General features: G+C 38.3%; 2 protein-coding genes across 2 annotated transcripts in view; both read right to left on the minus strand.

Annotated features, from left to right (window-relative positions):
* Positions 1-17,335, minus strand: part of LOC142226949 (UPAR/Ly6 domain-containing protein twit) — a 78,831-nt gene that overhangs the window by 11,419 nt on the left and 50,077 nt on the right. The gene's annotated exons all lie outside the window — the stretch shown is intronic.
* The window catches only part of LOC142226947 (glyoxylate reductase/hydroxypyruvate reductase-like), a 118,109-nt gene continuing 109,601 nt past the window's right edge, over positions 8,828-17,335 (minus strand). The window contains exon 6 of the transcript XR_012719776.1: positions 8,828-8,837. The gene's annotated coding sequence lies outside the window, so the exon portion shown is untranslated. The remainder of the gene's footprint in view (positions 8,838-17,335) is intronic.

The following is a 17,335-nucleotide window of genomic DNA, read 5'->3' on the forward strand; positions in this document are numbered from 1 at the left end:
ACTGAGAGGCACCTGGGGAGCAACTTAAATACGAGTCCAAGACGTTTTAAGTTAGTGCACGTTCCTTACACGTCGTAATCCAAAGTTAGGAGGGATCCTTCCCAACGAACCACTTCCATCAGGTTCAATTAAAGGAAGGAGCTTAGCCCAATTGGTTGTCCGATCGGCGGCAGAAGCCATGAAAGGGTACATGCAGCACTGAGGCAGGTTTATGGGGAAATGGTCGAACTATTAGTAAAGTTTTGACCTTAGTGCCGGTCTATCTAGGAATACAATATACCAGCTCCGGATTGGTGTTTTAGGTACTTGAAGGTCTCTCTTTAGATATAGAACTCCTTAAAATGACAGAATGCTTACAGTTGTGGCACATTTCTGACCTTCTAGCACCTTATTAAATGGGGGAGAACAGGAAACGTTATTCATGCCACAGTTGGAGGAGATCCTTCCCGACGACTCAGGACCATCTTGAAGCGAACGGAAAAAATTTTAATTGGTTGTGACAACAGCGATGAAAGGGTATAGAAGCACTAAACCCGGTTCACACGGTATCGGTTTAGGAGGTAATGCTGGCAACGCCCGTACCATGGAGGACAATCTAGAGATAAAATATTAATTATATGCCCACTTCCGGCCAGAAGGATCCTACAGAACTAGCCACCGCTAACAGGTACGACCTTAGGAAGTGATTACCTCTTTTAGTCTTCTGAATGGTGACAACGGCGAGGAAAGGGTACAGGAGACGTCAGATCTATGATACCACAGTTCCATTCAGGTAAACTTAGATACCTGAAGAGCTATCCATAAGTTTGTAACTATAGCAAAACTTTGTCACTCAAAGTCCCCATCGCATCCTTCTAACTCATCAGCGCCTTTTAAACCTCAGAATACGGAACACCTTAGACATGTCACAGTTAAAAGATATCCTTCCGAACGATACATCCCCATTAGGTTCGATGCTTTGGATGCTGCTCAGAAGTCAATGCTACCATTAGGGAAGACGAGAGAAAGTAACATTGGGAGGCAAACTCGGTGATACTCCAGCCCCGCCCAACTACCTAAAAAGCTATCTTTCGTTCCGGAACTTCGTAATATCGCAGCGCCTTTTTATTCACAGATATCTCAAGAGCTCCACCTCCAGCACGATTCATGATTCTTTCAATGAGTCCACCCTCCAGCAGCTCATAAAGTTCAGAAGTACAAAAGTAGAAAGGACCCAACGAGTCACGGGTCATCTGAACGACGTCAATGGAGATGACAGGGTACATACACTATTGAGACTAGTTTCCATGGATTTTGTTCAAGAAGCACCTACCTGTAATGAAGGCGAGAGTAGGTGATCTAGAAAGACCGTATATGTGATGTCAAAATTCCAGTCAGCTATCTGTATGCTACTGAAGATTTATCATTCGCAGCCGTATTCCGTAAATTCCAAGACAATTTGTCAGTGAAAGGTATCAGGGGAGCGCCTCCAACTCCAGTGAAAGACACACATTACACGCTCCTTACATTACCTACGCCAGCATCTTATTAACATAACACGTTAAAAATGCCAAAACTAAGAAGGATCTCTAGCGAACTAGCTACATCCAGTAGGTTCGAGTTTAGGAAGAAATTAGCTCACTTTGTCATCTGATCGGTGGCAATAGAGATGAAAGGGTTTAAGGAGCTGGTTGACACTGAAAATTTTCAGCAGACCTATCGGTATATCGTTGTCTTTGCGGGAACGCCATTTACCATTAGGGAAAACGAGAGAAGTTTGTGTGTAAAAAACAAAATCTGTAATATTCCAACTCCAATCAATCTCTATATTACGCCTGCGGAGTACCTCCAGCATGAGTCCCCGATGCTTTCAGAGAGGCCAAATCGCCCCTAAACCACTTTACAAACTTCAGAAATATGAACACCTTTAACATGCAATAGGTAGGATCCTTCCCAAGGCACCACCTCTGATCTATCAGTACAGCTTTTCCTTGGTGGAAGATTATCTACATTTAAAGCGAGTAGATTATCTAGAAAGACGAGACTTATCAAGTTCAACTTTAGGAAGAATTAAACTCAATTGGTCATTTTATCGGCACAAAAAAAAAATTAAGGACATAGAAGAAACTGAGAAGCGATTCAGGAGGCAATGCTGACCTATCTGTATGGCGTTGTCCTTACTGGAATATTACCTAACAATTGTGAAGATTAGGGGGAAGGTAAGGCTGAGAAATAAGATCTGTGGTTCTTGAAGTGCTGTCATACGCTTCAAAAATCTGAGGTACATCAATAACTGAGATTATTGAACATGCAATTGTTTATGGATGCATTGCTGACTTATCGGTAGAGGGTTGCCCTTTTAGGAAGATCATCTACCTTTAGTGGGAGCAGGCTATGAAGGGAGGCTATTCCATTTGCGGCCCGTTATCTCAGTTCCACTAGTTTTAACTTTAGGAAAGAATTAAATCCAAGTGATCATCTGATCGACGACAACGGAATGAGGGGATACAGAAAAAAATGAATCAAATAATGCACGGAAGCGGTTCAGTTCGAAATTCTGGGGGCCAGTGTGGACACCACAAACTAACGATATGCAGTGTAGTCCCGTCAAAACGCTTCACTAAGAACTGGGACAGGTTGTCTCCGCAGTACACCCGTGAATCACTTTTATATGGAGACCGAGATCATTCCAGTGCTCAGACACAATTACATATTGTCAAAGCAGTAGGTTAGGTTAGGTGGCAGCCCGATGTATCAGGCTCATTTAGACTATTCAGTCAATTGTGATACTACATTGGTGAACTTCTCTCTTATCACTGTTAAGCTCAATGACAAACCTCCTTTTTATAGCCGAGTCCGAACGGCGCTCCACATTGCAGTGAAACCACTTAGAGAAGCTTTGAAACACTCAGAAATGTCACCAGCATTACTGAGGTGGGATAATCCACCGCTGAAAAACTTTTTGCTGTTCGGTCGAAGCAGGAATCGAACCCACGACCTTGTGTATGCATGGCGGGCATGCTAACCATTGCACCACGGTGGCTCCCGTCAAAGCAGTATGTCCTCAGTTGCTGTCGCAGTAGGCAATCACCACCCAGAATGTTAAGTGTTGATCTTCACCTTCTGAGCCCGAGATCCAGCGCTACATAGGACCGGAAGAGTGAGACCTCCCGCAGTAGACCAGGATATTTTGGGCTCAATTAAAATAAGGCAAGTACAGCCGCCACAATTCCTACCTATCAGCGATCGATAACAGCGTAGTGACACTCGTCACTTATTCGCTTGCCTAAGCGCTAAACCTGCACCACTCACAACCAGGTCGGTCTGAATCCAAATAACCATCTTGTGGATAGGAAACCACCATCCAGGAATGTAAGGGTTGATCTTCACCTCCTAGAGTACGAGATCCAGGGTTACACAAGAGAGCCTCTGGATCAGGCAGCATACCGGACATGTTTGAACAGGATTCATGAGGATACTGTAGTTGAAGCGGTGAGGAGTTACAAGGTTAATCCTGTTCTCTGAGCTCGAATAGCGCCCATAGCACCGGAAGAGATAGAGACTTCCCGCAGCAGACCAAAGTAGTTTGGGCCCCACTAAGATCAGGCAAGTGCAGCCGCCACAATTCCTACGTATCAGTGATTGATAGCAGCGTAGCTGACCTGTGACCCATCTGTAACCAAGGGTCACCTGAAACTCGTCATCTTTTCGCTTGCCTTGTTAAATTTACCAGACTCACCACCAGATCACTCTGGATCCAAATCACCATATTGGGGATAGGCAACCACCACCCAGGATTGATCTTGCAATCCTCAGGATTCATGAGGACACTGTAGTTGAAGCTTTGAAATGTTACAAGGTTAATTCTGCTCCTGGAGCTCGACTACAGCCCATAGCACCGGAGGAGAGAGAGAGAGACCTCCAGCAACAGACCAGGGTAGTTTGGGCCCATCTAAGATCAGCCAAGTGCAGCCGCCTCAATTCTTACCTTTGAGTGATTGATAGCAGCGTAGCTGACGTGTGTCCCAATTGGAACCATGAGACGCGTCACTTTTTCGCATTTAGCAGAACATGTTTTCTGTTTGTCGAGATTCTATTGAAAAATCAATCATGTCCGGGATCATATCGTTTGAGATTGCTCCAGATCTTCAACTCAATATGTTCTCAATACTCGGGCCTCATCGTTAACGTAGCTCGGAGAGGGATATCTCAAACAACCATCATCAATTACATCAGGCCTCATCCCTACGGATTACCTCAGGATCTGTCTCCTCTGCACTCTAAGCCTAAAAGACCATTTAGGGAGGGCATAGGTAAAAACTTCATTGAAGGTAGCATAGTTTGGGAAACAGCAATTTTTTTTTAAATGCCCAATTATTGTGACAGTTTGTAATCAGTGCCTACTTCCAGAGAAAAGACTCACCATGGTCTCATAGCTACCATATCTGCTCCAAAATCCAGAAGTCTTGCTCGCACTATACAAATTTTCGCAGAACACCAAAAAATTTCCAGCCACTCTTTGTTCTCGCTTAGTAATACGATTGCCTGTCCCATTTTCCCTCTCATTCAGCTTCAATGGTCCCTGAAACTTCATTGGGTCAGCAAGTGAGGATAATTTGCATTTACACGATTAATAATGAGAGATATGTTAGGCCAAAAACTGTCAGTTGGCCTAAAGTCATTGGGCCATAACAAATGAGTTACTACGAAGGCTGTTGAGTGGTTGTTTGGCAGCCGTTAGGCATCCAAGTGAATGATGTGGGCGCGCGTTGGTCAAATTCAAGCGATTTTGACACAATTGTTAGGCACACACTTGTTTTTAATGTAAATTTATGACACAAAAGTTCGTCAAGAGAATTCAGATTTCGAATTCCAAAGGAAGAAATGAAAACAAAAAAAGCCTTCATTGGACTAAACCCCAAATGATCGAAGTGGATTTCCTTAAGCACCACACCCGCACGACTTTATCCAAAATGGATGAATGACGATTGTGTGGATTTTTGTGGAAATTGCAACAAATTAGCGCCACATGCAACTCGTGCACTCCATGTAGCCAACACCGATACCTCCAACCGTTTCAAGTGTCATGGCACTCATTTGTATTTTGTGAATAAACTCAGGCCAGACCATATGCAATGAGCCCATTCATAGGTGTGACCCATAGAACAAAGTAAACACAAAGCGGGACCCCTCATTCCCTAGGATAAAAGAGGACGGAAAATTTTCGAAGATTTCTAGAAGTCATTATGAGCATTACTTATAAACAAAGTAATTTTCTTATTTCGAGATTTCCATACTCACATGGAAAAAGAGGCTGATCTAGGTTTTTCCAGTCCCCCTTCTTCAGGCCCTCCTCCACAATCGGGCAGGTATTTGCAAACGAAAAAACCACACTCTTGAGTTTTGCATGAGGCCATAAATTTAAATAATGCTGACATTACAGGCAACTGTTCGGTTCGTCGTTGACTGGCATTTGCAAATGCCCAGCGGCAATGGATACCATTTCAAAAATTCCATAAACGTACATTAATTTTATTTTTCTTTTGGGTTTTGTGTCTTAGTTTTTGTTGAGAGGTTTTTTACATCTCGCTGTGAAAATGTCACAAATGGGTAAAAGTGATATGCCCGTCACAAATCACTTGGTATCAGAATCGATTGACAAATAGGGTCGGAGATATTTCAATGGGGGAGAGGAAAGTGGAAGGAAGACTTGAGTCTATTCATGTGTGAAGGAAATCAAAGGTTCCAAGGTGAAAATGTGCGGAAACGTCTGAGGAAATCTTTAAAGATTTGTCATGAACATGGCCTTCCCTTCCCGGACGAAAACAAAACCGGAGGATCGGTTTATATGGAGTCTATATTAAAATATAACCGAGAGGGTAGTAGAGGCAGAAATATTTCAAGTGGCAAGAAAGTGGGTTTTATATGAAAGCAAGGCCTGAATTTATTCATGTATGAAGGAAATCAAAGGACCCAAGATTCCAAAATGGGGATCGTCTGAGAAAATCTTTAAAGGTTTGTCATGAGCACAGACATCCCTTCCCTCAAAAAGGCAAACCGGATGATCGGATTTTATGAGGGCTGATATAAACCAAATTTAGCATAGGACTTAAATACCTCTTGGAATTAATTTATATGGGGTCGATAACAAACCATGGGTCGATATTTTAAGGGAGAAGAAAGTGAGTTTTGTAGGGAAGCCAGAGTTGAGATAAGAAAACCAAAGGTCTCAATATCTGAGAAAATCTTCAAAAGGTTGGTCATGAAAACAGCCAATCCATGCCATCAAGAAGTCAAGCCGAGGTTTTTATGAGGCTGATATGAAACAAATTTGGCTTAGTTCTTTATGGACTTGGGCCGATAGGACCGTAGGAATCATATTTTAAGAGAGAAGAATGTGGGTTTTGTATTGAAGGAAATTCGTGTGAAGTAAATCAAAGATCTCACTATTGCAAACGCCATGTGAGATTATTCTTTAACGGTTTTTCATGAACACATCACTCCTAGCCTCAAAAAATCAAATTGGGAGATCGCTCGAAACATTCACCGATTTAAACCAGGCTTGGCATAGATCTGAGTGGTCAAGTAAAACTAGAAGTGCCGCTGGCGTCAAGTTCCCTCGAATACGATTCTCTCCAAAAAACCAATCATGTCCACAATGCCCCACAATTACGCAAAAAGACCAATACTTTCCTCAACATGACCCCAACCTCAACTCCATATGTTCTCAATGCATCAGTCTCATCAGTAACGTTCCTCGGAGGGGGATATCTCACCCAACCATCATTCAGCACAACAGGCTTTATTCCCACGGATAACCTCAGGATCCTCTCCCCCACACTCTAAGCCTCTCTGTCTATGCTGACGAAATACCTGACCATTTGAGGAGGGCATAGGTGATAACTGTTTAAACTATCTGGTTTTAAATAAGAGGTTTCCTCTCCTAGGTTAAGTTAGTTATAGGGTAGTCAAATTTTTTAGGACTATTGAGTCCACTGTGATGCCACATTTCTCTCTTATAACTGAGTGCTGCCCTATTCTATGTTTAGGTCAATGACAAGTGACCTCGTTATTATAGCTGAGTCCGAACTGTGTTCCACGTTACTGTGAAACCACTTTGAGAAGCTTGAAATACTCAGAAATGTCACCAGCAGGAATAATCCACCGCTGGAAAACTTTTTTAACGTTTCGACGAAAGTGGGATTGAACCCATGACCCTGTGTATACAAGGCGGGCATCCTAACCATAGCCACACGGTGGTTCCTAAAAATCAATCTTCGATATTGCAAAATGGATATGATCCAAAAAGGGAAATCAGCAAAAGGGGAAATCAGCATCAAAGACGACACAGAGGAAATTGCGCGAGTCCGCCACAACGAGGAATGTAGTGACATAAAATTAGGGAAGACTGCGCCAAGATGCACATAGAGAGGGAAATGAGGGAGTCACTGTGGTGCAATGGTTAGACAGACAGCCTTTCATTCAAAGGGTCATGGTTTTCGACCAACCACCATAAAGTTTTGTAGCAGAGAAGTTCGCCACGTGTGGGACCACAAAGGACTGAATAGTGTAAGTGAACCTAACGTACTAAAACTATTCCTAACCTACAAGGCAGCAGAGGTCTTAAATCCAAAAGTTCACAGGGAATCTACTGAAGCTCCAAACAATCACGCTTCTTAAGGTTTCCGTACAAATTTTCCCTGGGGACGATATGCCATGAACACTGCCACTTGCTGGATATGTTCTTCAGTTTTAGGGACTAATGAATGCACTTAAGTCGAGGCCATTAAGCAGTCTCAGTTCACTGAGATTCTATTGAATTTGACGCGGAAAAAACGGGTAAATGTTTTTCATGATTTGGCCTTGAGAAAATAGGTCTTGAACACTGCCACGTATTGAATATAGGTTAGGTTAGGTTAGTTGGCAGCCCGATGTATCAGGCTCACTTAGACAATTCAGTCCATTGTGATACCACATTGGTGAACTTCTCTCTTATCACTGAGTGCTGCCCGATTCCATGTTAAGCTCAATGACAAGGGACCTCCTTTTTATAGCCGAGTCCGAACGGCGTTCCAAATTGCATGAGACCACTTAGAGAAGCTTTGCATATATTCTATGATGAAACTGAACTTAGCCAAAAATACCAATATCAGTTCCCTGAAATCTACTGAAGCTGCCGGGGATGAGGCTTATAGCGATTTGAAGTTCATACCGACTTCTCCAAAGATCCCATGTATGGTAAAAAAATCTCATAATTCAATGGGGTTTTTTAATAGAAATCATTCAGTTACGGGGATATGATTTCGTAACATACGAGTATAGACATGTGGTCGGACAATTTCACCATCCAGTGATTATTGAAATTCTTTAGTTTTTACTTTCTCTAGGCTATTCTCTAGGTTCTTCCTCAGTACTCAAGATTTTTTGTACCTCAAGACCTTGCGGGAATTTGCTATTGAACTGAGATCTCTATCGACTCCTTGAAGTCATCTGAGATTTTTAAATGCCCGAATATACATCAAAAGTCCCTACGTATTTCATGAAATTCTCATGGATTCTACTAAAATCTCTAAGGATTCCTATGACTGATGTGCACTAGGAATCTATTGAAGTAATGCGGGATTCCATCGATGGCTCTTCCACAGAATCCCACTGGAATTGTATTGAATTTCTTCATAAATTTGTTATGTTAAAGCTCTTATGGGTTCAGTTTTTGTTTTATTTATTGGAATATTTGTCACTGTGCAAATATATGTAAGTTCAGTTTTTGATAATTCAAAGTTATTCGATAATCATGTCATATCCTACTAAAGTCTCAGGGATTGTGGTAAACCCCACTAGAAATTTATGGAAATTCTCAAGACTTCTTTTGAAGCCACCCGGGATTATTTTGAAATTCCCACGGATTCTTATTGGATAACCCAAAGGATTCCCATAAATTTTGCAGAGGTTTTACTACAATCTACTTGATTTCTAAGGAAATCCTCAGAAATTTTGAAAGTCAAATCACCTAGAGCCAAGCCCTGACGAAGCAAGATGACTAACAATATCCTCACTTTCATTGGGGGTCTTTTTCACAAGGTTTCGACCTTAAAATAGGGGAAACCTCTGTATCTATTCATTAACTTATTCCTAAGGTGTTATAATTAATCAAATTCAAATCAAATCAAAATCAAAATTCCTTTAATGGGCTGCTGTTATACTCAGGGCAGCCCATTAAAGGAATTTTTAAGTTTTGAAAAAAATTGGAAGTCCCTTAACACTCTACAGCAGTTCAGTGCTATGGTACCACATGTGCGAAAGGACATCCCGAACAGCGTTTGAAACTGTTGAGTTCTCCGATTTATCAGTGGTCGAAATCGGTGCATTTGCTGAGTCATAAGCGATCGGAAATTTATGGGCTCTTCGGATGCGGATGATTCGTAGGATGCTTTAAGAACGTTGAGTTGAGGAATTGAATATCCGAGTAACTTAGTGGGAAAACTGTGGTTCCGAAGAACTCAATGATGGGATATGAAATCGGAAGAATTCTGTACAGAAAATGTAGATCTGAAGAACATTAGCCCCGGAGATCTCAGTGGAAAACCTGTGGTTGAACTGTTGGTCTGAAGAACTCACTGATGACACATTAGATCCAAAGAACTCTGGGAGCCACCGTGGTGCAATGGTTAGCATGCCCGCCTTGCATACACAAGGTCGTGGGTTCGATTCCTGCTACGACCGAACACCAAAAAGTTTTTCAGCGGTGGATTATCCCACCTCAGTAATGCTGGTGACATTTCTGAGGGTTTCAAAGCTTCTCTAAGTGGTTTCACTAGAATGTGGAACGCCGTTCGGACTCGGCTATAAAAAGGAGGTCCCTTGTCATTGAGTTTAACATGGAATCGGGCAGCACTCAGTGATAAGAGAGAAGTTCACCACTGTGGTATCACAATGGACTGAATAGTCTAAGTGAGCCTGATACATCGGGCTGCCACATAACCTAACCTAACCTAAAGAACTCTATGGGGAAACTGTTGATACGAAGAACTCTGATATTGAACTATATTTCTAAAGAACTCAGTGCTGAAACTATGGATCCGAAAAATTCACCGATGATATATTTGTGGGTTAAATGTAGATCTAAGGGATATTACACCTAAAATACTCTGTGGGAAAAATGTAGGTCCACCGAAGAACTCAGTAGTCGAACCGTTCAGAACTCAGTGAGGAAACTGTAGTTGAATTGTTAATCTGAAAAACTCACAGATGGAACATTAGATCCGAAAAACATTGTGGGGAATTTGAAGATCTGAAGAACTCAGTTGTTAAACTCTTAATCCGAAGCACTGACTGATATTTGATTCAAAAAACTCTGTGGAAGAAAAACGTACCGATGGAACATTTGATCCGGAGAAGTGAGTGGTTGAACTGCTGATCCGAAGAGCTGGTAATGAACTGTATATCTGAAAAACTCAGTGGTTGAACTGTTGAACGGAAGATCTTACTTATGGAATATTAGATCCGATAAACTTTGTAGGGAAACTGTACATCCGAATAATTTAGTAGTCGAACTTTTGATCCTAAGAACTCATAAGCAACTGGGGTTAACTGTTGATTTGAAGAACTCACCGATAGAACAATAGATCCGACGAACTCTGTCCAGAAAATTCAGATATGAAGAACTCACTGATGAAACATTGGATCCGAAGAAATCTGTGAGGAAAATGAAGATCCGATGAACTGAATTGTTCAACTGTTGATCCGAAGATCTCACTGATGGAACATTTGATCCGAGGAACTCAGTGGAGAACCTGTGGTTGAACAGTTGATCTGAAGAACTCACTGATGGAACAAAAGATCCGAAGAACTTTGCGGGGATACTGTTGATCCGAAAAACTTACTGATGGTATATTAGATCCAAAGAAATAAATCTGAAGAGCTCACTGATGGAATATTACGTCCGAAAACCTTTGTGGGGAAAATGTGGATTCGAAGAACTCTGTTGTTGAACTATAATTCTGAAGAAAACAGTGGGAAACTGTAGATACGAAGAATTCACTGATGGAATATTAAATCCGAAGAGCTTTGTGGGGAAACTGTAGATCTGAAAAACTCACTGATGAAACATTGAACTTTAAATCCGACGACCTTAGTAGTCGAACTGTTGATCCGACGAACGTACTGATGGATCATTTGATCGTAAGAACTCAGTGCTTGAACTGGTAATCCGAAGAACTGGTTTTGACCTGAAGATCTAAAGAACTCAGTGATTGAAGTGTTGAAGAACTTACTGATGGAAGATTAGATCCGAAGAAGTCAGTAGTTGAACCGTTGGTCCGAAGACTCAGTGGGGAAGCTTTGACTGAACTGTTGATCTAAAGAACTCATTGATGGAAGAACTCAGTGGAGGCGATGTAGATCGGATGAAATCTACGAAGGACCTGTAAATCCTAATAACTCAGTGATGTGGCAGATAGGCGATACAGTTTTTTCAACTTTCCTTTTCCCGTCGAATACAACGATATCTTACAAAAATATCTGAATAATTTTCCCAAAGATTAAATATGTGAAACCCTCACGTATTTGACCGACGATTGACATTTAAATGGACTTTTCTAGCTTTCATACATAAACAAAAAAATTTCCATTTCATTCTTACCGCCTCACAAAACCATAAACTAACAACATCCCACAAAATGTTGGTAGGATATTAGATTGGCATAAAAATAATTCGGTTACTTCGAAACAAGTTTGTTTGTCAGTGTTGGTAACAAATGTGCGTGCCATATGAACGGGGTAGGTTGGATTGGAATAGGAAAAACCACTTTTGATTTCCATCATATCTGTGATCCATACTCCAACTCCTCAATCTAAGAAACAAATGAAAATCACAGTCTGCATTTTGGCCACCAGAAGCCAAAGCACCAAACAGCAACCACTTGAAAATTGAAAATTGTTTATGATCTGAAAATTGTAGACGACATTTGCCAAATGTTGGCTAAAACATAATAAAGTTGGCAGACATAAAACGTGATTGGAATTACATATCAAAAAAGAAAAACCAACATAGCAAACAAAAATGAATAAATCGAGTAAAGAAAAAAAAACAACAAAATTGCTGGAACACTTACAGAGAGACACATACAAATTTAATTAAATATGCTTAAGGGGGATGTGGGATTTTGAAATGGAAAATTGAAAATTTTTATTGCCAAAATGTGTAAGAATTTAATTTGTTTTTTTTTTTTTTTAATTATATACAAAAAAAAATATGTATTAAAAGTAATAGAAAAAAATATAATAAATTCCAACAAAATTAACTGAAGCATGAAAATCGATACCAACAAAATTTAGGCTAATTTCAACCGTGTAAAAATAAGCTCTATGAATTTGAGCCCTTTGACTTTAATGAATTAGGGCCTTAAAAAATGATATGGAAACCAACAACTTCAAATGTTCGTTTTATTTCTGGGGCCCGTTTACATTATGAAAATAAAGCCTTGAGACTGTGCTTCGCTTTCAAGTGGGGCCTCTTTTTGCATTTTGGCTATTTTAGCTACGATAGCAATACCGTCTTATTGTTCGGAATAGCATTGTATTGCAAGATAGATCCAAAGTTGGCTAAAGCGAAATTAAGAAGGCAAGTATGGACAGTCTTCAGCTGGGATTTAAGAAATTCTTCCATGGAAAGAGTACAGGGTGGAATAGTGAGGTTTATAAGCTACTCCAACAGTCCAAAGTGGGTTATAGCGATTACCCCTTCGCACAGAGTCCAACCTTTGAAGTGGTCTATCGCGATTCTACAGTGATGTAAGTGGCCGTTGTTTTAAAATTTCTCCCATGGACAGAGTCCGAAGAGATGCGATTCCAAAGTGATGTACGTCCAAGGCTTTTATCACAATGGACTGAATAGTGTAAGTGAGCCTGAATCAAATCGGGCTGCCACTTTAACCTTTTAACGTTGCAGGCCTCCGGCCGGAGTTATACACCATCTCCTACTGAGAGAGTCCAAAGTGGGCTAACTCGGTTAGAGAGTGATGTAAGTAGCCGGCCTCCGGCTGGTATTTAAAGTTTACTCCTATGGACAGAGTTTAAAGCGAGCGATTTCAAAGTGGCATAGGTGGACGGCCTTCGGCCAGAGTTTAAGAATTTCTTCAATAGGCAGTGTCCGGGATTCGGGCGGGGATTACGATTTAGAAAGAGCCCGAAGAAGTTGTCAGCCTGGCATTAAATGTTTTTTCCTGAGGACAGAGTCCAAAGTGACCCAACACGATTCTACAATTTATGACTTTCTTCTATGGACAGAGTGGCATAAGTGGACAGTCTTCGGAAAGGTTTTCAGACTTTCTCTTGTGGCCAACGGATGGAGGTCAAACTGTGGACTAGTGGTCGATTCCGAAGTGAAGTATGTGCAAGAACTCAGGCCGGGTTTTTAAACTTTCTTCTATGGGCACAGTTCAAACTGGGCTATAATGACTCAAAAGTGATATTAGAGGACGTTCTTACGTCTTAATCCTATGGAAAGAGTCTTTCTAAAACGATATAAATTCTCGTCCTTCCGCTGAGATTCTTATTTTCCTTCTATGGACAGAATCTAAAATGGACTAACGCGATTTGACAGTGGCATAAGTGGATGGCCTTCTGCCGGGGTTGAAGATTTTTTTCTATGGACAAAGTCCAAAGTGGGTTAGTGAGGTTTATAATTTTTATAATACTTGTTGTGATAAACGTTTATTCTTTTACAGGATGTAAAAGCAATTTCATAAAAACTAATGTAGAAGAAATTATATGATTTTATAAATTTTTAAATTTTTTTTACCTTTCGCCTGGACGGAGAATCGAACCGCGGACCATGCACTTTGTAAGCCAACACACTAATCACTGAGCTATGTACCTGTTATGGTCATCAATAGATAAATATCCATATAAGTTATATTTATATAGCATAGCTTGCGGCGCCCACGAACCGAATAAACAAAGTTTATTTAACAGAAACAAACATTTTGTTTGGCACCGTGGAGCAGTGGTTGCTACGTCCGACTTGCATGCCAGGGGTCGTGGGTTCGATCCCTGCTTCGACCAAAGTTTTTTTTTTGTTTTTTTTTTTACATATATTCCTGATATGTTCGGAAGATTCCGAAAAAAGGTCCAAGATTACATTGTAGTATATTAAATTTTGAACTGTAAAATGTGTCTTATTAAAGACCTAAAGTCAGAAAAGAACAGTGTTTTATATAAACGAAATTGACTGTGTTGTTGTTCAAAAATAACTTTTTTTATTGAAGAAATAAAAATTTTGTAACAAACGAATTTTTTTGGTGATAAAAGTTTACAATTTTCGAAGCAATTCAAAAAACTCTAACGAAAGAAAAACGTTTTCGGTACACGTTTTCCAAACGTTTTTTTCCTTTGCGTGTATGGACATAGTAAAATGATATGTGTCCGGACTTCAGCCGGGGCTTACAACTTTCTCCTATGGATTCTGCTCGAGTTATAGATTTCCCCCTACGGACATAGTCCAAAGTGGGCTATCGTGATTCCTTTCTCCAAAGTAGGCTATCGTGATTCCACAGTGATATAAGTGGCCGAAGATCGGCAGGGATTTATACCTGTCTTCTGTGGACAGAGTCCTAAATTGGGTAGCGTGATTTCAAAGTAGCATAAGTGGATGGCCTTCGGCCGGAGTCTTAGACTTTCTTTCATGGACGGAATCCAATGTTGGCTAACGAGATTCTACAGAATCCAAAGTGGCCTTGTCGGGTTTATAACTTTCTCCTATGGACAGACATCAAAAAGGTCTGTGGTGATTCAACAGTGACATAATTGGCCGGACTTCGGCCGTTGCTTACGAGTTTATCCTATGAAAATAGCTCAAAAAAGGGCTAACGCGATTCCAAAGTGACATAAGTGGCCGCTCTTCGACCGGGTTTTAGGATTTCCTCCAATGGACGGAGTGCCAAGTGGATGTACCATGGATATCTCTGGGCTCAATTTTATAAGACTCATATTCATTATGAAGTTTCGCCCCACATTTGAGGTCCTGTTTCATTTGGGTTTTGGGGTTCCATTTTCATACCACCATAAACAGGAGCCCCAACTAATGAAAACCTTAAATCTCACCTTATTAAAAAATTATTTTTTTTATGAAAAATGCGAATAATCCTTTTAAATTCACCGGTGTTTTAATGTGTTACTAAATTTAAACTTTCCCCTGTTCTGTTCTGTTCCTTACTCAAAACCAAGAAATCAAAATTCAAGCAATATTCACTTCACTCCAAACCTAGAAAATGTATGTATATAACTGTGATCGAAGTGAGTGGTTTGGATCTGGTTGTGACCATAAATTTTAACCGGCATAAACCAAAAAAATCAAAATCGAAAAAGAAAAAACAAACAAATATTCCCAAATTATGGCTGCTGAAGTAAACCGACAACGACGACGGCGACAACAACATCAGCATCGACAATCGATTCACAACTTCACGCACTTCTCTCTAAGCAATCTAACCATCCGGTGGCAGTTTAGCCATCATTATCAATATCGTCCACATCCAAACTATCTACAGGTTTGTGGTGACCACAAATAATGTCCATTACTATGACTAGATGTGGCTTCAGAGTATACACGCAGGCTGTACGAAAAAGATCAATGGACTCAATTATCCAACTTCATCATGAAGAACGTGGACATTTACAGATAGACAGACAGATACACTTGAATGGCATCATTCCGGTGACATAGTGAGCTAGTGAGATGAATGTCAAGTGTTGCCAATATAATGCAAAACAGTGGATTGATTGCTTTAATCTCTGTGAGATTAAACATATGTTCACATGCGACACGACATTTTGTAAACATTTTTTCTATAGAACATTTTGTCAAAATTTTATTTCTATAGAAAATTTTATGAATTTTTTTATTCTATAGAAAATTTTGCCAAAATGTTATTTCTATAGCAAATTTTATCAACATATTATTTCTCTAGCAAATTTTATCAAAGTTTTATTTCTATAGAAAATTTTGGCAAAATTTTATTTCTAAAGAAAATTTTGTTAAAATTTTATTTCTATAGATTTTTTTTTCAAAATTTTATTTCTATAAAAAAAATTATCATTATGTTATTTCTATCAAAAATTTTGTCACAATTGTATTTCTATAGAAAATTTTGTTAACATTTTATTTCTATAAAAATTTTTGTAAAAATTTTATTTCTACAGAAAATTTTGTAAAAATTTTATTTCTATAAAAAATGTTATCCAATTTTTTTTCTACAGAAAATTTTTTCAAAATTTTATTTCTATAGCAAATTTTTATTTCTAAAGACAATTTTATCAAAATTTTATTTCTATAGAGAATTTTTTAAAAATTTTATTTCTATAAAAAAATTTTGTCATAATGTTATTTCTATCAAAAATTTTATTTCTATAAAAAAATTTTGTCAAGATTTTATTTATATAGCAAATTTTGTGAAAATTTAATTTCTCTAACAAATTTTTGTCGAAGTTTTTTTTTCTATAGAAAATTTTGTCAAAATTTTATTTCTATGATTTTTTTTTTTCAAAATTTTATTTCTATAAAAAAAATTTTGTCATTTGTTATTTCTATCAAAAATTTTGTCAAAATTTTATTTTTATAGAAAATTTTATCAAGATTTTATTTGTGTAGAAAATTTTGAAAAAAATTTATTTCTATAAAAAATTTTGTCAAAATTTTATTTCCATAGACATTTTTGTCAAAATTTTATTACTATAGAATATTTTGTCAAAATTTTATTTTTGTAGAAAATTTTGTCAAAATTCTATTTTTGTAGAAAATTTTGTCAAAATTTTATTTTTATAGATAATTTTGCCAAAATTTCATTTCTATAGAAAATTTTGTAAAAAATTTATTTCTAAAGTTAATTTTCTCAAAATTGTATTTCTATCGAAAAATTTGTCCACATTTATTTCGATAGAAATGTTTTTCAAAATTTTATTTCTATTTCAATTTTATTTCAAAATTAAATTCTTTAGAAAATTTTATCAAAATTTTTCTCATATAAAATTTTTTCCATTTTTGTTTTTTATAAAAATTTTGTCAAAATTTTATTTGTACTCGTATAGAAAATAGACATTTTTTTCAAACATTTATTTCTAAGGAAATTTTTGTCAAAATTTAATTCTATAGAAAATTTTATCAGAATTTTATTCAAGTAAAATTTTGTGAATTTTTTTATAAAAATTTTGTTACAATTTTATTGCTATTGATTTTTTGTTTCAAATTTTGTTTCTATAGAAAATTTTGAAAAAATTTTATTTCTATAGAAAATTTTGAAAAAAAAAATATTTCTATAGAAAATTTTGTCAAATTTTCATTTTTTTTTTAAATATTTTG

The sequence above is a fragment of the Haematobia irritans genome, chromosome 2 (genome assembly GCF_050003625.1).
Source record: "Haematobia irritans isolate KBUSLIRL chromosome 2, ASM5000362v1, whole genome shotgun sequence".
NCBI lineage: Eukaryota > Metazoa > Arthropoda > Insecta > Diptera > Muscidae > Haematobia > Haematobia irritans.